The following is an 18,122-nucleotide window of genomic DNA, read 5'->3' as shown; positions in this document are numbered from 1 at the left end:
TGAAAAAGCTCTTTTTTTATTCAGTCCCTATATGCCCTTCTCCTGGTAGAAACCAAGTCCCATTGTGTATCTTTCCCTTTGTTATAGAAATGAAAGCAAAAGCAAAGCAAACCCTTTTGTTTGTATTTCTAATATTCCTGGTCATCTAAGAATTTCACTGTGCCATCTAAGTTCAGTTTTAATCAGATGCAGTTAATACTTGCTATCAGAATATGGAGAGAAAGGAGCTGCTGGATGTAAGCTGATGTTTAGTTGCAGTTTCTCTTTGAATTGTAAGGAGCTCTTTTGTTCCAGGCATTTACTGTTCTCAGACAGAAACTCAGTAAGGAGCTTCATATCTTCTAATGCTGTGGTATCTCACTGAGAAGCTGTGTGATATAGGTGGGGTTAAACATTCAGATTCTGTCTGAGAGAGAGAGAGGTTCCATCTTACAAGCATGAAAGGGTTATTGTAGGTCAATTGATAACCATTTAAGAACTCTGGGTACCCTGAGAAACATTACCACTGAATAACTTATTCCAGAAAGGCAGAATACATCCTAAAAGTCGTAATCACACACATCAGTACTGGCAGAGCTGGCTCCGTGGGTGCAGTCTGTGAAGTCATCCAGGGCCCTATACTTGGAATGGTCCTGCTTTTGATGTGATGCTCCACTGTCTTGAAAATTTTAATAATTTTTGAATGGAGGTTTTCATGTTAGATGAGTCCTTACAATCTGGTAGCCAGTCCTAGTTATACTTCATACTATTTTGTGACATACTTTGTGACAATCGATTCTTCATTCATAAAATGAAATTGTACTACCTTCTAAGGTTGTTTCCAAGATTAATTGAGAAAAAATTTCATGTCTGGGATTAATAAACTATAAATAGGAAGCTGGGTGCCAGTGGCTCATGCCTGTAATCCTAGCTATTCAGGAGGCTGAGATCTGAGGACAGCAGTTCAAGGCCAGCCAGAGCAAGAAAAGTCTATGAGACTCTTATATCCCAAACACCATAAGTGGTGATGTGTCTCAAGTGGTAGAGTGTGAGACTTGAGCACCAAGAGGGTCAGGGACAAGGTTCAAACCCTGAGTTCAAGTCCCACAATGGAAAATAAAAATTCTATAAAGGTATTGATACTTGATCACCAGTGCATGTTTTAAAATATTCAGAAAATGGAAAGTTTTACTTTGAAGATTTAAATAACGTTATGCAAATCACATTGGTGCATTAGCTTTTATACTATAGTTGTATATATTATGATATAAAATAGATTGCATATATAAGTAATTTTATGTTGTTATCATTGATTTCCATAGTAGAACTAAGGCCAAATCACACTGAACTTTGCTTCACACTTGACAATGGAAAATGATTGGTAGTTACAGGGCCATAGCAACAAAACTGAGGCCAATGGACCATCACTTTATGTAATGTAATCAAGAAAGACAGTCTCCATCCCTGTCAGTTTCTTTGGAATTGTGGGCTTAACTTCAAAAGGCAGCAATTAGGAAACTCTCAAGACCTACTTCCATGGCCCACCTCAACCACAACATCTCCAGTACTCTTTCATACCCTACCTCACTTTAGTCCTTAGGACTTTGTCTCAGTTTTGTCTGTTTAGTCTCCTTTGCCTATTGCAATAGTCTTGAATTCAATAGTCTTGAATGCAATAGTCTTAATTCAATCTGGTGCACTTTTTCTTTGACATTGATAACACTTGATGTATAAGTGTTATACATGTCACAATGTTGAATATGTGACCAGGAAACCACAGTTTAGGGCCCTAGCCACTACCATTTATTACATCCATATGTTTGAGACAGTATTACAACCATTTCAAACCTCTGTTTCTTTATTTGTGCGTGAGGAACTTTAGTAATACCTAATTTATAGAGTTGTGAGTAAATAAGTAAGATAAGTGGGCAGCCAGTTTAAGCAGACCTCAATAATTGTAAGATGTTAGCAACTATCTTAATAATTCTTTTGCTGGAGTCAGTAAAACTGCCTATCTCGGACCTTGGGTCCTGCAATGCACGAATAGGAGATTTCAGGCAAGATCACCAATGAAGTGAAAGTGATAGGAGAGTTTATTAAGAAAGGAATATGAACCACTTGTCTCAGACACAAAATAAAAAGACATGTTAAAAGGTAGCAAAAGGAGTTTTATACATGCATTGGAACTATCATGGGAAATTGGCATAAAGGTTCAACTTCAACACTTCCAGACAAGTGTTTATCATTGTCAGCTCTTGTGGGGAACTATCTGGTTTCTCATTGTCTTAGAGTCTCAGTTTCTTTGTGCATAAATGTGCATACAATTTCTGTTTTACTTATCATATAAGATACTATAAAGGATATGACAATATATTTGAATCTTTAAAGGAAATAAAATATTATTGGCAACAAATAAACTTTTAATAAAAGGTGACTGTTTCACTGATTTTTGTTCTGTTTTCTACATCCAGATCACCATTCTCTAGAGCAGAAGTTGAAATAAGACAGCTATGTCTTAGATATTATCCAAGAGGAATTAGCTTTACTAGAGAGCCAAAAAGAATCTCATTATAAGTTAGTTCCATGACATGGACTTAGGATAGTTTCAGACAAAGGTTACACTTTATGTTCTTTCCTAGTGTTTGAATGAGTTGATGGAAGAAAAAAATATTAACGACCTGACCTGACATGACCTAAAGTTAAAATTGGGAAATAAAAGCTGAGCTAAAGTTCTACCAAGATAAAAGCCTGCTTTTAGTTGTATAAAAGAGAATCCTTTCGGAATAGGTTGACTTGTCAAATCTGTACATGTCTAAGACCAGTTTTGCAAAAGGTTTGAAAGCAAGTTGGAGCACAGCAGTAAAATATTCAGTAGCAGTTGATGTAGAGATGCATTTTATTTCCTTGAAAAATAAATACATTCCTTGGAGACACTGTATAGTGCACTATGTCTTCCAAAATTATATGTACAAATTGTGATTGATATGTTTCTACTCTAAAATTACCATTATGAGTCTACACTTTGTGCTGTTAGGGAGACAATTACCACAGCATCAACAGGAGAGTGCATTTCCCCCATGAAATGATGTCCAATACCATAAACATGTTTACAAAAAACGTGAGCTGCTTAAACAGATGTTATGTACAATCAGGTATTGCTTTAAAAAGATGCATAATATTTTTACCAGTTGTGAAGGGAACTTGTGGAACAACTTGTATTTTATGGGTTCTTATTATGTCTCAACCCCCCTCCCCCAACCCAGAGCAGTACATTATAATTATAGTACTAAATGCTTTAACTCACAATAGTGTTTTTTTTTTCAAATTGATTTTCAAGTTTACCATATTAACTTTATAAGGCAGAAGAAAGATTCCAGGCTCTTGAGTCAGCAGAACTAGACTTAGGAATTCAGGATCTTAGATGCTGTAAAAGTTGCTTGGCCTCTCTAACTTTAATCTTGATTTTTCTTTTACTTCTTTCAAGTAGGAATAATGCTAATACTAGAGGTAGTAAAGACATTATTGTATTTTAATAATATATCATTTGAAATAGATAATAATAGTGTGATGATATAAAATGATACATATTGAAAGCATTTTTTGCATCTCACTTGCAAGTGATAAATAATTGATCATATTTATTTTTAGGCTTCCAAAACTTTTAGTGATAAAAATTATGTTCCTACTAAACTCTGTTCAAAATTGTTTCCTTTAAATCTTAATAAAGTTTATACACTCCTGCTATTATTTTGAAATTTCTCATTGAGTCTGATTACTGCTTGAATAATATGACTAGCATCTCAGAAAGACACTAATCTATCTTCCTTCATGCTAAGTTTTTTTGTTTGTTTCTGGGTTTGTTTGTTTGTGTTTGTTTGTGTCAGTCTTGTGGACTGACTTCAGGGCCTGGTGCTATCCCTGAACTTCTTTTGCTCATGGCTAATGCTCTACCAGTTGAGCCAGAACTCTATTTCTGGCTTTTCTGGTAATTAATTGGATAAGAATCTTATGGGTTTTCCTGCTTGTGCTAGCTTTGAACTGAAATCCTCACATTTCAGCCTCCCAAGTAGCTAGAATTATAGATATGTTAAGTTCTAAACTGCCACTGAATGGCCTGGGCTAAGTAAAATTGCCTAAATCAACTTCCAGCTTTCAGACACAAACTAATTCCTCCTAAGCGAAAAAGATTGACAAAAGAAGGAATTTATCTATTAAAATATACGTACTATATACAATATAAATCAAACATCAAACAAAACATGTTTTGTTTGTTACAGGGTCTCACTATGTAGCCCATGCTGGTCTTGAACTCACGATCCTCCTGCCTCAGTCTCGTAAATACTGGGATTTGCAGACATACATGAACGTATTCAGGTTAAGAAGATCTTAATACAGTTTCAAAAATAATTGAATTATAGTTCTTTACTCTCCCACATGAAGTAACATTGTAATTGTTAAAGAGAAGGCTAAATTTCCTCAGATTTTTTTCCCAGTAGGTCCAGTTCACTTGGAGAAAGACTGACATTTTGGAATGTTCTAGGATGTACTAAACAATTTGGCTTCTCCAACATTTCCCCCTTTATCTTCCAGGTCTAAGTTCTTGTTGCAATTATTGTTTCATCAAGCCCAGAAGCTACTATGGTGTCTACTTTTCCCTCTGCCTGCTCAGGAAGTTCCCTGACAGAGCCACATGACTTCCTTGCTTACCTTTCTTGGAAATTTCCTGTAAGGTGACATTTTTCACTAAGGTCTTTCCCAATTCTCCTCCTGTGTCCCCTCACATGCCTGTGTCTTCCTGGTTTACTTTTTCATCTTTATCAACTATTTTACATATTTTAATTATACTTAATTACATTCTTTGCAATCCATTTTCACTGACACAAAAACTATCTGATGGCAGAGTCCAGTTTGTTTCATGGCTCCATTTCCAGAGTTTGTAATAGCTCCTAGCACTTAGGAAACAATATTAAATTTTGAGCGGGTAACTACATTCTTTTTCTAAGTTTCAATAGATAAGTTTCAGTATATAAAGTAAACAGGAGACTAGATATTTAGTTGTGTGTTTCAGCCTAAGAGCAGTAAAGAATTGTGGAGCTCAATTTACTTAACAAGATATCAATAATAAAATTATACAACTAGTAGGAATGAAACAGGGTGTGGAATTTAATGGTGGAAAGAAGAGTCTGAAATGGCACTGGACGGATTCTTCAAACGCACTGGAGACAAATCAGTAAGTGCAAAATGGACATAACTCAACTTTTAAGTCAAGAGGAAATATTGCCAAAAAGAAGAAATGTTAAAAGCTGTAGGTCCAACATATATCAATGCTGTGTTTTATTTTACAACTCCTTAATTATTACATTTAATAACATGCTCTGAATTTTAAAAAATGTCTCCCTAACTCCTGTTTCAATGCAATTTCCCTAGTTGTATGTACAAGAAAATTGCTACTATACTTATCCACTAAATATCCCATTTTCCAAACGCTTAGGACGGGAAGTGTTTTGAATTTCAGATACTTCCATATTTTGAAATATTTATGCATGCAAATATCTTAGAAATACCCAAGTCTAAACCCAAAATTAGTTGGTGTTTCATGAATGCCTCCTACACACTGTCTGAAGATAATTTTTGTTGTTTTAAGTGTACATATATATATGTGTATATATATATAGTCAGTCATGGGGCTTGAACTCTGGGCTTGGGCGCTGTCCCTGAGCTCTTCAGTTCAAGGCTAGGGCTCTACCACTAGAGCCAAGTGTACTTGTATTTTGACTCTGACTTGTCACATGAGGTCAGGTATGCAGTTTTCTACTTGTAGCTATCACTACAAAATTCAGTTTTGGATCTTTGGATTTGGGATTTTTGCTTACACATATGCAACCTGTGCTAGATTTTGTTTTCAAATTGGCTAGTGGCATTTCTAATATCTCCTATGTTTTCCTACTTTTTGAGAAACTATTCAAGACTGTATAGCCCAATATTGTATCGTGACCAGACTGACAAAATTAGTCCCTTTTCTTACTTTCCCTGACATTAGTTTTCAATCTTGTTCATAGATATCAACAGTGCTATGGACAGAGAAAAGGTGAAATGAAATTCACTTGATTATTACAAAGGATGTACACAGTATCTTGTTAATGCAATTAAGACCTAATGCATGAGCAACATCTGTACCTATCAGCATTATTGTAAAGAGAACAAGAAAAATTCTCCTATGAAAGATAGAAGGTGACTTACCTTCAGTTATTTATGGAAAAGCTCTGTAAAGGATGATGTTAAAATAAACTTTGGGGATGATGAAGTCTTTTCATCTGCTGTAAGAGAATCTGAGTAGCACTTGAATGGTGAGTGGCAGAGCCTGTGACATCATCTTGGTTTACCTTCTTGTAATGTAAGATTGTGATGATAAAAGTTCTCATTTTGTTGCTCTTATTATTCCTTTAAGGTTGTCATTTTCATGGAAACAATTGCTAAACAAGAATTCTGTTTTTTTAGGGCGTGGTGGCTTACACCTGTAATCTTAGCTACTCAGGAGGCTGAGATCTGAGGATTGTGCTTCAAAGCCATCCTGGGCCAGAAAGTCCATGAGACTCTGAGCTCCAAAAAAACCACCAGAAAACCAGAAGTGCCGCTGTGGCTCAAGTAGAACACTAGCCTTGAGTTGAAGAGCTGAGGGAATGATGATCTTATAAGGGATTTTATAGTAGTACAAATAAAAAAATAGAGAGGGTGTTTCATGGTCACAGTAGTTTTTCATGAACCAAAATTATGGTTCCTACAAAACTTGGTGTATCTAATGGATAAAGTGAAGAAAAGACACATTCAGGTGTACAATATACATTTAAATATGAATTACCTTTTTTTAAAGACAATAATAGAATAGAAGACTAAATGTTGATAAACACAAATGATTATTTTACTAGAGTGAGTGATACATTTCTATAAGTTTCCAAGATGTGTAAGAGAAGAAATGTTTACAATTCATTAAAAGCACATTAAAAGCACTGTGCAAAAGCACAGTATGTTAATAAAGTTTTATCAACATGAAGAAAACAAATTAAATAGCCTGAGGTTTGTTAACATTTCAAAAGGCTTTTGATCATACCTCATACCTGAAAAACCTGAGAGAAGTCACTGTTGACTTTTCTTTGGAAATTCACTAAAGAATCTATCAAGAAAAAGAAGGAAATAGCAATGTGTTCAAGTGCACATGACAGATACAATTAGTAATAAATTTTTTTTACCCACTAGAAAAACCTTTCTTTGGAATGGCCCTAGAAGAGTACATCAGCTGAGTTTCAAACATAAGAACAATATGACCACATTACTATTCTACTTTGTTATTTCTACGAACCTGGTATAATGAGAAATTTTAGATTAACATACACAGCATGGACTTTCAGTCCACCAGTTAAATGTTGATTTGTGATAGAACAGTAGGAATAGGGTATGGTCCATAATAAAAGCACATTGATTGGACAGTTTACCAGTGATATTCATGGAGCATAAACTGTCGGCATGCTTGGATGTTAATGTAGTAGGAAGCTCTATGAAAATTAGAAAAATGGTATGCTGAATTATGCTTTTATCAAAGATGTAGATGTAAACCTATGATTTATAAATATTTTAGGCTGCCTTCTTCTTAGCTTTTAAAATATAGGCATATATAATGACAATTTCCATTCAATCTAAAGAATACTAGATGAATTCGATGAGCAATACAATTTTCTGCACTGTATCATATGCATATTTTCCTCTAAATTAGTGTTTTCTTTCTAGTATACCATCTGTGGTGCATGGAAATCAGTAGATTTCACAGTGTGTTTATTCCAGTTTTATTCAGTCTGTAATTGAAAAAAAATCTTGTGCAAGAAAAAGTAGGGAATTTCAAATGATTCTTCTTTATCTTCTTTCTCCTCTTTCTCCTCCTGTTCCTCCTCCTGTTCCTACATTTCTTCCTCTTCTACTTCCTCCTTCTCCTCTTCCTGATTTTAAATATAGGCTCTTTCTATGTACTACAGAATATCCTTAAACTTGACATCTTCCTGCCTTGGCCCCCTGAATCCTAGGATTACAGGCTTTCCCACCATATCCAGCCTTTCTCTTTTTGTACTGTTCCTTTTTGAGAAAATGAAAATAAAAGCAGGAAATGTTTGTGAAATACTTACTGATAAATTCTTAAGATTTATATTTTATAATAAAATAATTGTATTTTATCTTCTTAATGGGTGCTTAAGAGCTCTGCTCTTCAATAATAGGTATGTGATGGAGTGAAACATAGCCTAAGGTTTAGAATAAAAGAGGCTGAGTTTGAATCTTTATATTGTTGTCTTAGTAAAGTCACATAAATCCTTGAATCTCATTTTTCTAACAGATGACTAGAAAAAAGAAGAAAGCAACCCACATGACTTGCAAAGCTCTTTGAAAACAGATGAATGAATGTCTGGTTAAATAAGTAAATATCATATGGTTTTCTCTACTAGGGTAATGAACTCAATTTTTCAAAATTTCTTCCTGGTACAGATGGACTAGTTCATATTAGTAGCATATGGGAACTCTTCCTTCCTCCCTTCTTTCCTCCCTTCCTCCCTTCCTTCCTCCCTTCCTCCCTCCCTCTCTCCCTCCCTCCCTCCCTCCCTCCCTTCCTTCCTCCCTCCCTCCCCTCCTTCCTCCCTCCCTCCCCTCCTTCCTCCCTTCCTCCCTCCCTTCCTTCCTTCCTTCCTTCCTTCCTTCCTTCCTTCCTTCCTTCCTTCCTTCCTTCCTTCCTTCCTTCCTTCCTTCCTTCCTTCCTATCTTTCTTTCTCTCTCTCATTTGCTCTCTTTGTCTTTCTCTTTCTTTCTTTCTTTTTTTTTTTTTTTTTGCCAGTCCTGGGGTTTGATCTCAGGTCCTGAATGTTATCCTTGATGTTTGGTACTCCAGGCTATCACTTGAGCCACAGCACCACTTCTGGCTTTTTCTGAGTAGTTTATTGGAGATAAGAGTCTCACAGACTTTCCTGCCAGGTTGGCTTCAACCAGTGATTCTCAGATCTCGGTCTCTTGAGTAGCTAGCACTACAGTTGTGAACCACCAGTACTTGGCACTCTCTCTCTCTCTCTCTCTCTCTCTCTCTCAATGAGTCTCTCCTTCGAGCTCAGACACTAAATGAGGCATGATGGTAAGTTCTCCTTAAAAGTCTGCATAGCTGTATCTTCTCCTCAGACTACAGGTCTGTAAGCTCTTTTGTAAACACTTCTACAGATCTTTTGTAAACACTTCTACAGAGCCACAGGGAGTACTGAAGTCCCACTGTTCCAAAGTGGCACCAGTGGATTCTGATATAGAAGCATAACCTCTCGATGGTATGAATCATGTTACATTTATATTGTTTACTTTTTGCATTTTATTTGTTTATTTTCAACGATACTGAGGTTTGAACTCAGGGTCTTGACCTTGCTAGACAAATACTTTACACACATTCAGCTATTTTGATTTAGTTAATTTTTCAGATAGAATGTCATGGTTTTTTTGGTAGAGAACCAGCCTTGGACTGGGATCTTCTTACCTATCTCCTGCATAGTTGTGACTACAGGAATGTGCCACCACATCCAGCTTTGTATTCGTGAAAGAGACTCTCCATAACTTTGGCCTGAACTGGTCTTCCCATCTCTGCCTCCCATGTAGCGGCTCTTTGCATTTTTATATTGTTGAAGTGGTACATGCTAATGTAGAAAAAATGAAAGCAAAGATCAAGAAGAAAAGGGAAACAACCATATTCTTACCAGTCTTGACACTATTCATCTTATTTCCACTGTGCGCTTGAAAGTACTAGTAGTATTTTGGAGAATGTTTCAGTATATGCTTTTCTAGTATGTTTGGATAATATGTATGCCTCTTAAAGTGGGATTGGAGTAGATAATATGATTTTAGTAAACTACCATTAGCATTTAGAAACATGTCATCAAGATGCTACACATTAACTAGTATATCTATACTGGTTATAGATATACAGCCAAGAAATCATTAGATAATATAGGGGACCATTATTTTGTATGCAGTCTACATTTAACAGAAAAATTGTTAAGAAACACATGACTATAAACATGTACAGTTGTAGAATTTTTTCAGTTTTTTTGTTCTGTTGTGATATAATAATTGCTTACATCTTGACAAGTCCATCTTTATGAATTAATCTGAATAATGGGGAAAACTTTTGGAAATCAAAGTTCTGAATTAAAACAATATCTTTCTGTTTTTGGTAGTACTGGGGCTTGCACTTAGGGCCTGGGTGCTATGCTCGAGCTTTTTATGATCAAGGCTAGTACTTTACCGCTTGAGCCACAGCTCTACTTTTGGCATTTTGGTGGTCACTTGGAGATAAGAGTTCTATGGACTTTCTTCGCTGAGCTGGCATCAAATCACAATTCTCAGATCTCAGACTCCTGAGTAGCTAGGATCTCAGGCATGAGCCATTGGTGCCCTGCTAACAATAACATTTAATATTTCACAAAATTTTCACTAGTTTTATGTCTATAAGCAGTTGATGAGAGCTATTTCTTTTTAGTTTCAACCAAACTGGGCAATTTCTTTCCTTCTTTAGTGTATGTGCTGCCAAAGTGAGTACATCTTTCATTCTTTAATTCTTTGACTACCTTCTAATGGATGAGTGTAGAGAGGATACCTAGTCACATGTTGATGGTTAGTCTTAGGATTAGAGTAATTAGTGTAATATCTTTTCATTATATTTTACCAATCACTTACATTTTTTCTTTCTGATAGTAGTTGCATATGGCCATACCTCCTTATTATGATTATATTCATTTTACTGATAATTTGTAAGTAATTAGCTCCTCTTGTCACACATGATTATATTTTCTTATGTGTCAGCTGTGCTTTGAATTATGTTATGTTCCTCATATGAATGTCTTAACATTTTTATTCAATTAAATACCTCAGTAATGCTTTATGTATCGATTAACGTTTTTCTTTATCAGTTTCATTGCTTAAATCTAAATTTAATTCATTTGGAGAATTAATTTCATATTAAGATGTATTAGACTATAAATTTTTTCTTGTCAAATGGTTACATGGTTGGCCCATCATTTTAAAATACTATCAAGTTGCTACCAAGTGCCAATGGCTTATGTCAGTATGCTAGCTACACAAGAGGCTGAGGCATGAAGGATAAAAATTCAGAGCCACCCTGAGAAAAAATGTCTATGAGACTCCACCTGTAATTAATAGCAAAATATATGACTGGAGGCCTGGTTCAAGTAGTAAAGCACCACCCATGAACAAGAAAGCTGAGAGAGATTAAGGCTTGAGTTCAAACCGTGGTATTGATACATGTGTGCACATACATCTCTCTCACACACATACCCCAAATCATTTCCTCATTGATTTAAAATTCTACCTTTATTATATACTGCAGTAATTTTTATTAGTAAATTGTCGGTTTCTAAACTTCCTATTGTCTTCCATTGATCTCTCCATTATGGCACACATTTCACACTGCTCAGATCTTTAAAGTGTCCTAATTTCTGTTTTTTCCTCCCCCATCCCTCCTAATCTAACTACTCTCCTTAATTTTCCTAGTTTCCTAAGCTATGCATTGAGTGTTATGACTACATCCTCCCTATCTCTTGTCTTCATTCATCTACCCATCTCCCTTGGACCTCCCTCCCCATCACATTTCAAATATCAGTATCCTGGTATGTATATCATTGGACCGTGAGTTAGTTTTTCTAAAGAATTATACTACTTGAATTTTCCCCTGCATACTGCAGTTAATATATCTGTGTATTCTTTCATATGATACCATATGTGTTTACTTGTATGTTTATAAACATATCTAGCTCCCACAAATGAGAGAAAACGTGTGGCCATTGTCTCCCTGAGCCTGACTTACTTCACTTAACATAATTATTTCTAGCTCCATCCATTTCCTTGCAAATGATGTATTATCATTCTTCCTAATGTGTAAGTAAAATTCTGTTATATAAATATACCATCTTTTCTTGATACAGTCATCTCAGATTTTTGACTAGGTGGATTTTCCTTTCATTGTGCCTCCTCCTCCTTCTTTCTCCCATCTCTCTTTCTGTGTGTGTGTGCATGTGTGTGTGTGTGTGTGTGTGTGTGTGAGAGAGAGAGAGAGAGAGAGAGAGAGTGTGTGTGTGTGTGTGTGTGTGTGTGTGTGTTAGTTGATACCAGGGCTTAAACCAGTGAGTTTTCACTCAGCTCACTAAGCTTGTTAGTTAAATGCATATGCAGGTAGCTTTTATTGTTACATTTCCACATATGTTACAATATATATCAATCATTTTTAGCCCCTCTTATCACTCTCTACTCCTTTTTCTTCCATTTCCCAAGACAAACAATTTCAACTGGTTTTATTATTTAATTTTCATAGTTGGAAATAATCTGCGTCAACTGTATTCATCCTCTTTCATCCTTCCTGTTACTCTACTACTATTAAATGTGATTTCAAGTTGCCCATCTAACAAATTCAAATAAGCACACTTTGTTTCATAACCTTTAACTTATTCCAAGCATTAAATATTTCTTACATCCCACCTGTATTATAACATTTTCAGTTTCACACATTTAAGATATTTTCTCAGGATTTATCTCCTGACATCCTAGTACATATACCACCATCACCTACAGCATGTAATGAAGCAAAATCCTTTAAAAAGGTGCTCCTTGATGTCACCTGAGTCGAATTCCATATTCTACCATAAGCTACAGTGATTCTTTCACCAAGCAAGTTGGTTTCTAATATTTTTCTGCTGCAAACTCATAAACAACTGTCATCTCTCTCGGGAGAATAAAGGAAAGTACTCATATGCTTGTTGCAAGTCCTACCAAGACTTGGCCATCTGTGACATGACTGACAGCAACTCTTATAACAATTCCCCTTTACACCTCAGGTTTTCATGACAGGTCCCTGGAATTAGCCTGTTGGTTCCTACCTTTTAGCTTCTCCCTCACTTGAATCAAGTCTCTGCTCAGATTTAATTTTACCAAAATAACTACTGGTAAAATAGATCCGTTTTGTTCATCTAATGCTTATCTAGTATTTTGCCGTATAACACATGCTATTGTTTTCTTTCTCCTTTAATTTTATTTTCCCTCTTTCTTTACTTTCTTCTTCCTCCTTCTGCCTTCCTCTTCCCTTTGTCCTTTTCCTTCAACCTGCCCCTCTTCCAATTATCTGGAACTATAAGAGCTTTGGCCTTTTCATTGCTAATTCCTAAAGCAAAAAATAGTACCTGGTACTTAAGCCAGGCCCAAAGAAATATAGGTCCCATGAATCTATAGTTTTTTTTTAACACCAAAATGCATATTTGAATATGAAGAAATTGCCAAAGGTCATCTAAATCACAGCACTTACAGTAATGCTTTCATGTTTGAAGTATTACAGAAAAAGATTTTTCTCCCAAAGAAAAGTTTTTATTTAAAGCTTTTAACAGTTAAAAATGAAAGGGAAGTTGCATTATGAAGACTAAATTTTAGACTATTTCAATTTTCAAACTTTGTGTTTTTTATCATTTCAACTTCATTGTGATGTTGAGAGTGAAAATATTTCCTGAAAGTAAGAACATACGATATGGAAATCAAACCCTGGAGACTTTACAGCAAGATTATTGAGATTAGATCAATAAATACCTTCTTTTTTTTAAATGTTTTTTTATTGTGAAAATATCATATATAATCACATGAGCAAGGTAATGAGTACATTTCGTATCAAGCATTGTCGCCTCCTCCTTTATTTCCCTTACCATCCCTTCCCTCCCACCTCACAACTACATCTCCCCACTCTGCCTAAATTGTAAAGTTCATTTTTCAACATAACACCTTGTACATCTCATTGTTGCAGTTGTATCCCTAGTTAAACAAAGTTTTTTTCTCTTCCGCTCCCCAAATTATACCAGCATCAAATACAGTGAAAACAGGAGTTATACCATGGGGAACGGACATACAAAGCAACAAAAATCACGTGTTACCTTATAAATACTTAGAAAAAATATTAAGAAAGACAAAAACACTTGTGTCCTTATCTTGGGGTTCATTTAGTTTAACATCATCTTATCTGACCTTTTCTGCTTCTCTCAGATATATACTAGGTATTGCAAATAAGGGAAACTATGAGACCTATGTTTCTTTGCTCCTGGCTCTATTTCCTAACAAGTGGGACGATGTCATTCTTTCTGATGGAGGCACAGAATTCCATTGTGTATCTATACCACATTTTCTTGATCTGTTCATCTACTGAGGGGCATCTGGGTTGGTTCCATATCTTCACTATGGTAAATAATGTGGTGACTTTTCCCTCAAGGTTTCCAATTTAAGGCAGTAGTGATAATTTGCACCAAATTTAGAAGTGATGTGCAAATGATTAAAAGTATGAAAAGAAGTTAGACCATGGATCTCATGCGAAGTTGCTATTACTTTCAATAATAATATTACTTCATAATCAAGTAAGTGCTCTTAGTAGATAGATTTTGGTTTTCTGTTAGTTGTTCATTGTTCTCTGCAAAGATTCATAGGTATTATTTCTTGTAAAAGAAATTTATGCAGTGTAAAATTTGTACAAAAAGTACTATAGAAAATGAGTGTGAAAATAAGATAAGTTGTAGTTATTTGCATAAACACCTTATTTCCTAATCTGTGAAATTCAGAAAAACTTTTTGGATCCTTATATTTTGCAAATTGATGTTTTATTTCTGCTTCATTTGCAAGTAAAGACTGAGTTAAAGGGAAAAAGAAGTTCAATTTAAGATTCTTGAAGAGAATGAGATTCTAAAAACTAGTTTCTTGTGTTGAGAAATATATTTAGAGGAAGAAAATCCAAACTTAAGATGCAAGAGGGATCATCCAATTGTGTAACCATAAGTTTAAAAAGTAACTTGATGCCAGACACCTGTGGCTCTTGCCTATAAATCCTAGCAAATCAGGAGGCTGAGATCTGAGGATGAGAGTTCAAAGCCAGCCCAAGCAGGAAAGTCTGTGAGACTCTTATCTCCAATTAACCACTAGAAAAAAATGGAAGTGGCACAGTGGCTCAAGTGGTAGAGCTGAAGAGCCTTGAGCTGAAGAGCTGAGGGACAGCTCCCAGGCCAGAATTCAAGCTCCATAGCTGACTAGATAGATAGATAGATAGATAGATAGATAGATAGATAGATAGATAGATAGATAGATAGATAGAAAAAAGTAAATTGATTTTATGAAAAAGTCATATCCTTAAGTTTTGGATCTCCTTATAAATCTCCTTATAAATTTGATTCAAGCTATTCATCTGAGTTTATGTTTCAAGTACATATTTCCTACAATGACTTATTTTACTTTTCTAAAATATTTTGATCTTTTTTATATTGCTTTTAGTAATTCTATTGCTATTATAATATTAACATAATAACTGATATCAAAGGACATATCTCATTTTTAAACTGATCCTATCATGTGTATTTATGTACTTTTACTATGTATGCATCTGTTTATAGTTTATAAAACAGTCTTCAATTTTCTAGCCATTTTTTAATGGACCAAGAACAGTGCTAAGGAAATAATATTATTTGTGGAGTTAACAACCAAACAAGATTAGTGTGGACATTGTGTCCTCTTCTTCAAATATTGCTGCTTTACAAAATACAATTTGTTATTTAAAAGTAAATTTTGACTAGAAAAAATGGTTTTCTATGCAAAATATTTGATGTTTTTGTTTTATTTTTTACTAGTGTTTATTAATAATATAAAGGAATTTTATTGCAATCATTTTATTCCTGAATATAATATCCTTGAGTGAGATCCTTCTGTTTTTATATATATCCCCACTTTCTCCCTTCCTTTTTCTTTCATTATATAATTTTAATGTTTTTAATGATATTTTCAAACATACATATAGTGCATTTCAATCATATTCACCTCTCCATCAACCTTCAAACACAGTGAGCACTTAACTAATGTTGCTTTCTCTTCTACCATGGCCCAAGCCATATTTGTTAGCTGCTCACTGTCCAAATATCTCACACTAAAATACAAGAACAATCAAGACTTGATATTGAGATTTGTTTTTTTATTTTATTGTAAGAAGATGTACAGAGGGGTTACAGTTATGTAGGTCAGGTAATGATTACATTTCTTTTCGAACTGTGTCACTCCCTCCCTGATTTTCTCCAGTTTTTTTCCCTCCTGATATCTCTCTCCCCAAGTGGTATAGTTCATTTCCAACATAGTGTCTAGTATCACAACCGAATTAGTTCACTGTTTTAACTAAGCAAAATATTTATTATATGGATAGAAAATACAGAGGAGTGAGATGATATTATTTTCTTCATCTCTGATCCAAGGTTTGCAATTTTGTCAGAGCAAATCATCCCAACAGGAAATAACACGTAATGAAATGCAGAAAAAGTCACATGATTAACTTCATAGGAATGAAGTCTGGGGAAAGCTTGCTCTCAGATGAACTCTTAAGTGTTCTGTAGAATGTGGAGAGCAATATGGAAGAAAAGATGACAAAAAAGTCTTGTTTTTAAAATTTCATACTTTTGTCTTTGACTAGGACACATTTTACAGGCCATCCATTAATTTTGAAAAGGATCTCACCAAGCTTTGTTATCTATGCTTCTTGCTCACCTACTGAAAGGGGACTACAAATCTCTACAACTTTTGAAGATCAGTGTTAGAAGACACATTGTAAAATTTTATAATTTTTTTCTGTCTAATTTTTTAAAAAGTACTGAAGGAATTGTTTTGTAAGGAAAGAAATGTTAAGTAGGGAGAGAAGTAAAATATATCCTCAACACTCATCATAACAGAATCTAGAATTTTTTGTCATTTATACTCTGGGGAAATACATCATATGCCAGATTTTTATCTGTTATTTCTCTCTTTCTTTTGGTAAAAACTAACATGAATATAATCCTTAAAGCCACCGTTGTCTATGCAAACACAAATTACAATTTAACTAAATAAAGAGCCATCTGTTATTTTCATAGTTTGAAAAGTGCTTAATTGTGATTTTTTCTACAGATCAATATGCACTGTACATATAAATTGATTTATCAAATTGAAAGGTCTTTATATAACTTCTTAAAAACAATTTTAAAAGATTACAATTATGACCATCACAACAAAATTATTTTTCTGGACATAATCTGGTAAGAAACAATAGATTAAAGGATATGAGGGGGAGAAAAGGTAGTTTTTTTCAGGTTCCCAGCCTAATATTTTATTTTAATATGTTGTAGAAATCCTGCATCTTAAAGTTAAAAGGAAGGTATTGATATGAGATTTGGAAAAGATTGGGAAAAAGAATGAGGAAGGTGAAAGGATTGGAAGAAATTTATAGTTGGAGCTGAGTCTGAGTGATATTTAAGAGTACACACCTAGCATGTTTTGTGCTTTCTTTCTTCCAGAGAGGAAATGACACTTTAGATTCCCAGGGATGCTGGAACCACATGCAAAAAGGGATGGGCAAATTTGTCATTCAGAATTTATGAAGGATATTTTTTTCTTCTCACTGACTAAAAAGAACAAATCAAACACTAGGTTTCCAATTCTGAAAATTAGTAGACTCTGGAGAGCCAATTAAACATTATTCGCCTATCTCGACTCTATTTTAACATGCTTCTTTATTGCACACTGTTTCTTTCACTCACAAGGCAGGTAGATGGTGTTATCAGGCTAATTTGGGGACAGTTATCATTATAACATAATTTTTTGCAATTATATGGTAGACCAGGTGGCAAGACAGCATGGCTTTGCATTGCCAAGGTGCAAAACAAATTCAGTGTTCAATCAACCTGAGAGAGAAAGGACAATTCTCATTTGCATAAACATGTAGCCACGGAAACGAGATGCACAGAGGTATAAGGGGAAAGAGACCTATTTTACATGATGTGCATAGAATATTTGACAGTTTAGATTGGAGGCGTCATTGATGTGGGTTGGAATGGTACGGTTGGTTGCCATGGATATGGTTTTCCCTACTGGCAGTGCAGAGATTGGCAGGAATGGATGCTGGAAAAAAAAAAAAAAAACCAAACCACTGCAACACTCTGGCAGCCACATTCTTTTCTTTTGTTGAAAAGCTATGTATTCTTTCTGCACTAATGACAGCTCATCAAGTATGCAGTGTAATCTAGAAACACTGA

This window comes from Dipodomys spectabilis, unplaced genomic scaffold, assembly GCF_019054845.1.
Source record: "Dipodomys spectabilis isolate Male_0828 unplaced genomic scaffold, ASM1905484v1 ptg000140l, whole genome shotgun sequence".
NCBI classification, from domain to species: Eukaryota; Metazoa; Chordata; class Mammalia; order Rodentia; family Heteromyidae; genus Dipodomys; species Dipodomys spectabilis.
This window is presented reverse-complemented; position numbering follows the sequence as displayed.